We start from the raw sequence: 9,530 nt of genomic DNA, 5'->3' as shown, positions 1-9,530 counted from the left end.
GAGAGAGATGTGCTGACTGAGAGTGGAGATAGCAATTGCAGATAAGATGAAGAACTGCATGAAACATAGGAAGGAGCTGCAGAAATAAACACCAAGCCAGACATACAACTGAATATAACAAACATTACAGAAGTGGGAAACAGAGAAATCTATATTACCCAGATTGTGAAACAAGCCTTAAAAAAGACCAGACAGTAAAAGTTTCTGGCCTATCATATTGCAAGGACAGATAGACAATAAAGATGCTTGGAGCTTAAGTGTGGAACAAGTCCAAGATCTTCAGATAGTCTTCTAATAGGAAGAGAAAACACTGGCACACCACTAGGGAAGGACCTCCATGCAGGACTGCTCCTTAAACACAGACTCAATAGGTTTTTGGCAGACACTTCAGAGAGAACGGCCTCTAATGGCGTAGTCTTAAAACAAGTCTGGAAGAAGCCTGGGTTTGCTTCCTGGGTTGAGGCATATTTTAAGAAGGCCACAAGTTCCATATGAGTAATTAGGGCTGAATATATTTTTCTGTCCTCCTTTGTTCCCAGCACATCATTCAAGTAGTGCAAAGAAAGTGAAATACACCCACAACTCCTCATCTGGGGATTTCTTCAACTGATATACAATTGATATATAATTAGCTCCTTTGCCCCTCTCTGGGGTACAGAGGAATTATCAGTGCCTCAATCTTCTGTTAGATTAGTCAGATAGTGTGGGACTCAAAACAAAAATCCATGGAGCTGTACTTGTCCTCCCAAGGGAGTTTAGAGGAAATGTTGGTGTGATAAAAGGACACATAAGCTGTAAAATATATACCCAGAGAAACACAAATGCATGCCTTGTCATTGTTAGAATTGCTGCATAAAGTTAAATGGATTCTGCAGACCAACACATCAACTAAATCAATTTGAGAAACCTCTTTTCCCTCTCCGTATTTCATCAAGCTTTTCTAGCAAGCTAGCAATGCTGCAGGTACTGCAGACTAAGAGATGAGTCTTCTGGTCCCTAGGTTTTCAAGCCGTCATTGATGGGTTCACAGGGAGGTCTCAGGTATGGAAGAACAAGTTGGTAATACCCATGGTTAGAAGAAAACTTTGAAGAGCTTTTATATGAAAATTCCACACTTTAGTGACTCAGAAGAGAGTCTCTCCTTTTTCACATCTGAAAACAATCACATGCCAAATTTGCACCATTACGTCTCTTCTCAACAGAACAGACCCAAAAGTCTGAGACCTTTAGTCTCACAGACCTAAGCTTGCATCTGGAGCACTACAGGATATTTTTTGGGGATCCCCTAATTTGCCGTCTTTCATATTTGTTTGGAGACTCACAGGCCATTTAAATGCAATGGAGATAGTTTCTTCATCTCTAGAAGTAAAATTTGTCCATCAGAAAGACATCACATACTTACGTATTCCTGGATTTACTTGTCATCTGCTGCCCTTCAGCTGCTGCTGGCAAAACTCTCAGCTATAGAGCAAATTGGTTTCCCTCTACTATTGTTAGCCTGCTTTATATGGGTCTTGCAGTTCCCTGTCTCACTGCAGTTTTACAGTAACTCCATTGCATTTTCTACTTTCTGTTCCTTAGTGTAGCTCTCACCTCCCTCAAGTGTTTTGGGGCCACCAAACAAAATCACTAACACAGAAATGTAAAGGATCTTGTCTTCTACTGTAAGTGCATTTCCATCACTGTAAAAATGTGAAACAATACAGCTTATTTCAATTTGATGATGTAAAGTGCCTTACATCACTATAAACAGAATATACTGTATATATACTGGATATACAGTGTCAGTCTAGCCATGTTGGTTAATAGCATTTTTAAATCTTGACAGCTGTATCCTTACAGTTTAAATGCATATCTGCCCACTGTCATATATGTAAGAAACAAACAAGTAAGACACAGTGAGACCTTGAAGTAACTGGTATATATGACTATAAAAGACTTGTATAAAAATTCAGGTTACAGTTCTGAATGGGAAAGTTCAAAGCAGAAGATGTGGATGGTTGTTTTAAACTCCTTCAACAAACCTTTGTACATTCAGCTTTGCTACAATCAGTGTAATAATTTGCTTCTGTGCTGAGGAATATGAAATAGAAAACAGAAACTGCTGAAAGTAGGGTGATACGATGACTGGCAAAGTTCCAATCAGAGATGGTTGTCTGTGCTCTTCCAAACAATATGTGGTGTACTATTGCCAATATTGCATCCACTTCCAATGGACAGAATTCTGAAAAAGTAACACAGCTGACATTGCACTGAAATTCACTACATACATTGGAAAACTTTAATCTTGATTTCAGTTGTCAGTGTGAACTTAGACATGTTGCACTTTGTGGTAGGGAACTACACTGACTTAATCATATCTGTATTTAGATATCATCCTTCTGTTACAGAAAACTATTTAGATTAACTGCAACTTAAAGTTAATATTCCAGGCTTCCTTCTATTCTCATCACACATCTTTTCCATAACTGTTTACCTTTTATCTTTAGAAAAGTTTTGACTGTAATCAGCTTCATTTTTCCTTCCCGAACTCAAAAGTGTGATTTCTCTTTTTCAGCAAACCCATTAGAAATTAGTACAGTTGTCTGTAACAAGCCATCCTAGAGGGTTTTTTTTTATATATCAATTTTACTACCTAACAAATTTTTTAAGCCAAGAGAAAATAATACAGGAAGATTGGTTGGGGCATTCAACAAAAATTGTGAGAGACACTACCTTAAATCTATCACTGTATTTCAATGGATTTCAAGTTGACAGTGTTCTTGTAAAGGCAGTTTCCATTAAATAGTGTAATTGAATTAAATCTTTGTCTGCAAACAGGACTCAGTATTTCTATCTAGTAGTACAACAGCAGCACATTTAGAATAAGGTGTGCTTCTTCATAGAGCACTTTTCAGTTGTTACATCTGGGAGTGCATATAAAGTCAGCAGGATAAAACTTCCTGCATGTCAGTCAAGCCTCCAAACATTGCAAGCTGGGCATAAGATCTATTTGCAAAACACTGATCTGTCTTCAAGATATAACAAAGTGCAATGACTTAGGAGATTTGTTTTCATACTTTACCTCAGCAGCTACTTTCCTGGATGACATTGGACCACCTCTGTTCCCTAGTTTACCCATCTGTAAAATGGGTACGTATTACTGGTCCTGAACTATAAGACCATCTCAGATCAAAGCTGTAACAGAGCGAGTGGTTTTAAAGTGTAAAATAGCTCAAACCACTCCATCAACTTAAAACCTGGAAATTATTTTTAAAAGAAGTTATTTTCACTCATGTTAGTTTTATAAAGATACAAGAATTTTACATGTTTACACATTCATAATTTACAAATGTATGTAATATAATTTCATACATTAGTGTATTGTATAAAATAAAACATTTCCTCATTTTTGGCACGTGAAAAAGCCATGCAAACTGGAGCGTTGCTCACTAGGACATGATCACACAAGATGGTCCATGTCACTGTGTATCTCTTGTGCACACATACATGCCCACAGGTTATTCCTGACAGCATGATACTATAAGTGAGTGTTCCAAGAGGAATGGTAACTGGCACAAACAAAATGAAGCAAGAATGTCTCTAGCTCATTTTCCTCTGTAGGGCTCATGCATGGTTGCAAAACAGTAATAGTGTCACTGAAAAAAAATCTCCAAGTCATCACTATTTCTCACTTGCCTATCTGTAATTTCTTTACCAAAACATTCCTAAGCACTTTACCGACTTTGTGTCAGGGCATCCTGCAAAGCGGTGTCACAGGTCCTATGCCCCCAACTGCAAAGCAATGCAGAGAAGTCAAGGCCACATCCCACCAAGAGCTGTCAGGAGGATCCCTCATCCATCACCAGTTATCTCTGTCAGCACTGGGCTGGAGCCCTAGGGGTTCAGCAGCTACTGTAGGCTGCACCAAAGAAGCAACGCAGTGGCTCAGTGACTGACAGGGTTCGAGTTGAGAGGAAACTAATGCTCGTGGACTCCTAGAGCTGCCCATGGTGCAAACAGCTATGCAGGTTCAGTTTTCCTGTTTGGTTTTTTTTTTGTTTTTTTTTTGTCCTGGACTGACTATCTTAACGAGCATCTTATCCTCCAGATGAGATAGCAGCTGTGGCTTCATGACAATTAGACGTAATTTAAACTTGTGTGGATGCAAATCCCACTTTTGGGCACACACTCCTTCCTCCTTTTCTGGTACTTGCCCGGCTGATTCAATGAGACAACCCATGCGAAAAATGACAGGACATTTCTGCCAGCACTGAGAGGTGATCTGGCTCACCTGAGTAGCGTGAGTGTCAGCATCAGGTGCAAACAGGAGGCAAAACCATGCAGCTGGAGGCAATAACTTGCAGAAGGGACAGCAGGACCCTAGCCATCGCAATTCACTCACTTTAGCCTTCATGGAAAAAAATCATAGAATCATTTAGGTTGTAAAAGACCCTTAAGATCATTGAGTCTAACCATTAACCTAACACTACCAAGTCCGCCACTGTCCCTAAGCACCACATCTGTACATCTTTTAAATCCCTGCAGGAATGGTAACTCTACCACTTTCCTGAGCAGCCTGTGCCAATGCTTGACAACCCTTTCTTAAAGAAATTTATCCTAATACCCATTATAAACCTCTCCTGGTGCAACTTGAGGCCATTTCCTCTAGCTCCACTGCTTGTTACTTGAGAGAAGATAACCCCCATCTTGCTACAGCCTCCTTACAGGTAATCATGGAGAGCAATGAGGTCTCCCATGAGCCTCCTTTTCGCCAGGCTAAACAGCCCCCGTTTCCCCAGCTGCTCCTCATAAGACTTGTGCTCCAGACCCTTCACCAGCTCTGTTGCCTTTCTCTGGACAGATGCCAGCACCTCAATGCCTTTTTTGGAGTGAGGGGCCCTGTGGGCAAGGCTTTTACCAGCAGTCTGAGTGACAGCAGTATGCTTTCATCCTCTTCTCTCCTCAGCACATTTCCTGCACCATTCCTTATGCTATGCAATCAGCAAACCAATCTGGCTGAAAGAGAAGAAGAAAATAAAAAAGTTTTACTTCCAGGATTAGGTTTCAAATGTTGGCGGCACGGTCTGAGATCAGATTAGTCTGCTGGTGAAATCTGTGACTTCACCTCACGTCTTCGAGCAGCCACTTCACTGGACAGAAGACAACTTGAACCAGCAAGGGTGGGATGCTGCTTGCCTGACACAAGCCTGCTTCTCACGCAGGCAAGAGCGGCCAAAGGGTAGTTTGCAGTAGCTGGGGTCCTGATGCATTTCTATGAAAAATCATTTTAATTTTTTTTAAGCTCTGTTTCAACCTGGGCCATTTTTCCTAATTCACAATGGATGCGGTCAGAAGCGACACCAAAGAGCACAAGCTGTTTTATCCTAGAAGCTCTCTGTGTCCTGAGCTTCTTGGTGAGAGGACCTAAGAGGGAGAAACACCATATTCAAACATACATGAAGGCAAGGAGCACCAAGGCGAGAGCAGAGGTGCTAACACTACCTTCAGACAAAGCAGAGGTAGTTTCTTGAGCACAGGGACAACCTGGAATGATGCACTTGCCGATCTCTGAGCAAGCCCATCACCAACTGTAATTTAATTTTCTTTGTGTTCAGTTATGTGGGATGCTGTGGCTACTTCCCTTTCGATGTACAGGGAATGTGATAGCAGAAAACATGTTTGGATTTTTAACTATTCTGACCCTGCTAGTGTCGCTCCTGTAAGACCCCAATGTGTCTTATACATTCAACAGGAAAGAGACAAAGGTAAATGCCTTGGTAAAAGCCAAGGGATTCTGATGATACCAAGCTAATTTAGAAGGCAAAGAACCAGCAATGTCAAGCTGGAAAACTCACAAATTGAAATGAAAAATCAAGGTCGAACATTTAACCAGAGGATGATCAGGAATTACCCCAGAACAACAGGTAGCAAAGGCCATATTTGCCATGTCTTGAAATATCCATAATGACTTTTCATTTTTCCTGGAAAATAAACTTTAACTGAGTAGGTTATAATCTCAGTTATAAATACTACAGTCCACATTATGTTGGATATCAGGTTCTGAGACCAAACTTGTTTTTAAACCTAAATCCTATGTCAGTGCACTGTATGGCTCAACCGCTCCACATTAAAACAAAATTAAGTCTGTCATTGGTTTTGTCCAATGGACTTGGATAATTAAGGTCTGGTTATTTTTTTTAAGATAACATCCACAATTAAAAGTTCAACCTGGAAACAGGCATCCAAACCCAAGAAATAGGACGGATATCCATACTTTGGCTGCTGTGACTTCGAGCAGTAAGATACTTGCATAAATGTAATTTATTAAGGTGTCTTAAGTAGTTTTATTTTAATGACTCCAGCTGTTGAACAATGGTATGTTGCCTCCTACCACAGCCATACTATGTTTTCTTCAGCATTGTCTTTCTTGGAAAGCCTACAAATTCAAGGCAAAGCCTTCTAATAAAAACTAAGGCATTTGGGAAGATGATGACACAGCAATTCTGTGTTGGAAAGGAATAAACCAGGAGGATGATCAGAGACCTTATAAACTTCTGTAATTCATTTCTAAAACACCCCTGCTTAGAAAAAAATTAAAATGCATTAATTGCTAACAAAAATCTGACAGAGACTTTTACTGCTTTGCCATTAAGTGGTGGGAGGCTTCAGGAGGCAGCTGAACCACCCTGCTAGTTTCCTGCAGGTCCCACGTCCCCCCTCAGCTCCCTTTGAGCTGCTCCTGGCACCCAGCTGACTTCCCAGGGAGCTCACCAAAATGGCAGGAAATTAACCCAGAGAGGGAATAGTTTTCTGGCTTGATGAGCTGAACCACCAGCTCCACGGGCAGGGAAGAGAGGGCAAGGTCTCCCTCTTCTGACAGCAGCAAGCGGGCAGCTCCCCTGGCCAGGACCTAACTCACCCAGGCTTCAGGGCTCCTAGCACTCACCAACTTGCCAGGTATCGCTGTCAAATCATTATTGAACAACATCACGACAAACCTGTAGAATTATTCTGTGTGGCAATGGATTTGCCATATGCAGGATGGAAGAAGTCCTGTCAGAGATGGACTAGTGAAGAAAATGAAAACAGTTCAAATGTTACAGAAACCGAAGTTTTTAATGCGGTTTAAACAGGTTTTAAAATGGCTTTTACCTTTTTGCAGAGTCATTGCCCCTTCTTCCCAACACCCCCTGTGCTCCCACACAGGGTGTCCTGGGAAGGTGTCCTGAGGTGTTTCCCATTGGCCTTTGTTAACCCCTTTCTATTGGCTGTTGACCCTTCACCTGATGGTTTTTTCTATGTGACCCTGAACTTGTGATTGGTCCCCTTTTGACCCTCCTGAAAGCCTTATAAACCCCTACCCCACAATAAACTTCCTCTTTCGTCCGTCCGTCCCTGGTGGTCTGTGTGCTCCTTGCAGGGTCGCCGGCCACGTGCTGGGGCGGGGGGAAGGGCATTCACCTCGCAGGTAATGGGCTAGCAGCCTAAGGCCTGGAGGTCTCCCCCATTCCCACTAATCCGTCGGAATTCTGAGCTTTAATACTGTAAATAGTAATATGATTTGTTATTCAAAACTGGGAAGCTTGATACTCAAATCTTTGAAGATTAGAAGAAGGATGATGAAAACTGAGAAACATAAATTAAGGCTTTGTGCTTTTGATGGAGACCAATTCATAACTGGCAGGATAAGTACAAAGAATGGGATCTGGTTATAGCCAGCCCCCATAGTTCTATGGAAATGTTGTCCAAAGCTGAAAGAATAGCTAAACTTGTTATAGCAAAGATGGGTCCAGTTTATAGAACATCAGAAGGTTCCTTGAAAATGATTCTTTGTTCAAATTTAAATTAGACATTTGCTTCTATTTTGAGAGTTAAAGCACAAACATGTGTGTTTCAGGTAAATCAAGTAACACCTAGCTGATTCAACAGAGATTTACTTGTACTGATTAACCGGACAAGTAAAAGTGCTGAGACAAACCTAGAAGGACTGTTAAATTCCATTGCTTATTTTCAGAGGTCATTTTGGAAATCACAAGTAATATGGGCTATTCTAGGTTTCAGACTAGACACAAAAACTAAACAGAAGCAAGGCACATGTTGAGTGTTGAGTTGTGGTTTTAATTCTATTTTCAACATAGTTTATATGACTTAGGACTCCAGCAAGCAAACAAGCCAACCATTGAATCTAAAACTTAGAATACATTTTGCATAGCTCAGCACAGAGAAGTTACATTATCTGAATGGTATTTTTCAGTTAAGTAAAAATAAAATTAGAAAATTACTAGTTGGCTGGGGAAAAAAAAGGAAAAATTAAGAGAAGAGCCTTTCTCACATTTAAAACAGCAGAGACCTTTGCATATAGTACAAAGAAGTTTAATAGCCAATGGGTGATATACTTTTTCACTCTTCCTCTAATCTACACTGTAAATCAAAATAATCTCATAAAAGGTTAAATTATTAAGTACAGCGGCCCAATGGAAGTGTCATGCAACCAGGAAACCAGGATGACCATAAAAAGAAAATGAGGCTGCTGGTAACCATTATAATGTAAGGCAGAATCACAAACGCTAGCACCAAACCTTTTTCTGTTCGAGTTATAACCCTTGAGACTTTTGTGTGTTGGATTTTTTCCCCTCTTTAAAGACAGAAGTAGGCCCTTTAACCATCCCCGTTTCAGTTTCTCTCTTCCTAGCTAAGGTTTCTTACAGTAACTTGTCTGTCATTGTCCATGAGCTTAAACAGAGCACCGCATAAGCTGTATGCATCACATATCTGTCCCCAAGTTGCAAAATCCTTCCATGCGAGGGAACATTTTGGTGCAATCTAATGCAAATGCTGAGCCCAAGAGAGGCAGGACGATGAGGTATTTCACCAATATATTTCTGTAGAATTAAAAAAAAAAAAAAAAAGGTAATTTAAGAGTACCAGTGGCGAAGATCAGTGACCACAGGAGCAAGTTCCTACACGGTTCGCTGTATTAGAGGATTAACTTCTAAATTAACCCAAAGCGCCGGAGCCTCCCTGCAGCCGGAGGCGGCCCCGGCAGGCGCAGCAGCCCTTCCCCGCACAGGGCAGGAGACCTCCCGGGTGAGAGAGCGCCTTAATCGCAGCCGCTTTCCTCCCCCGGCTCCCCGGGGCTGGCGGAGGCCGGACCGCAGCGCCCGCAGCCCCCAGCCCCGACATGGCTCCCCCAACTCCGCAGGACACCCCCCGGCGCCGGGGGAGGACCCCCTCCGCCCCAGCCCCTCGGTGGCGGGACTCCCTCGGCCCCAGGGCTGGCGCGGTGTCACTCGCAGGCACGGCCGCCCAGGCGGGAGCGGGAGGCGGCCCCGGCGCCCTGCGGCGGGATCCCGCGGCACCCCCTCGCCCGCACCCCGCCGGTCCGGCGGGAGCCGCTGACAGGTCGCCGCCAGTGGCCCCGGCACCTGCGCTGCGCTCACCGCCCTTAGAGGAGGGGCTGCCGGCCAGACCGCGGCGCGGCGGAGCGGGAGGGAAGGAGGGAGGTACGGCGGGAGGCGGCGGCGCACGGCCGGCGGCGGGCGGGCCCC

The 9,530-nt window shown here is 43.0% G+C and overlaps 1 long non-coding RNA gene across 1 annotated transcript; it reads right to left on the bottom strand.

The window, feature by feature from the left end:
- Nucleotides 1-8,079: 8,079 nt before the first annotated feature.
- Nucleotides 8,080-9,511, bottom strand: LOC113946404. The gene is made up of 2 exons (XR_003527414.1): nt 9,423-9,511; nt 8,080-8,864 (listed from the first exon to the last, which is right to left on the bottom strand). It is a non-coding gene; the product is annotated as an uncharacterized LOC113946404 (long non-coding RNA).
- Nucleotides 9,512-9,530: the final 19 nt, after the last annotated feature.

The sequence above is a fragment of the Corapipo altera genome, unplaced genomic scaffold (genome assembly GCF_003945725.1).
Source record: "Corapipo altera isolate COAL_440 unplaced genomic scaffold, ASM394572v1 48b, whole genome shotgun sequence".
Classification (NCBI taxonomy): Eukaryota; Metazoa; Chordata; class Aves; order Passeriformes; family Pipridae; genus Corapipo; species Corapipo altera.
The sequence above is the reverse complement of the archived record's forward strand: the minus strand, read 5'-3'. Positions and strand labels throughout refer to the sequence as shown.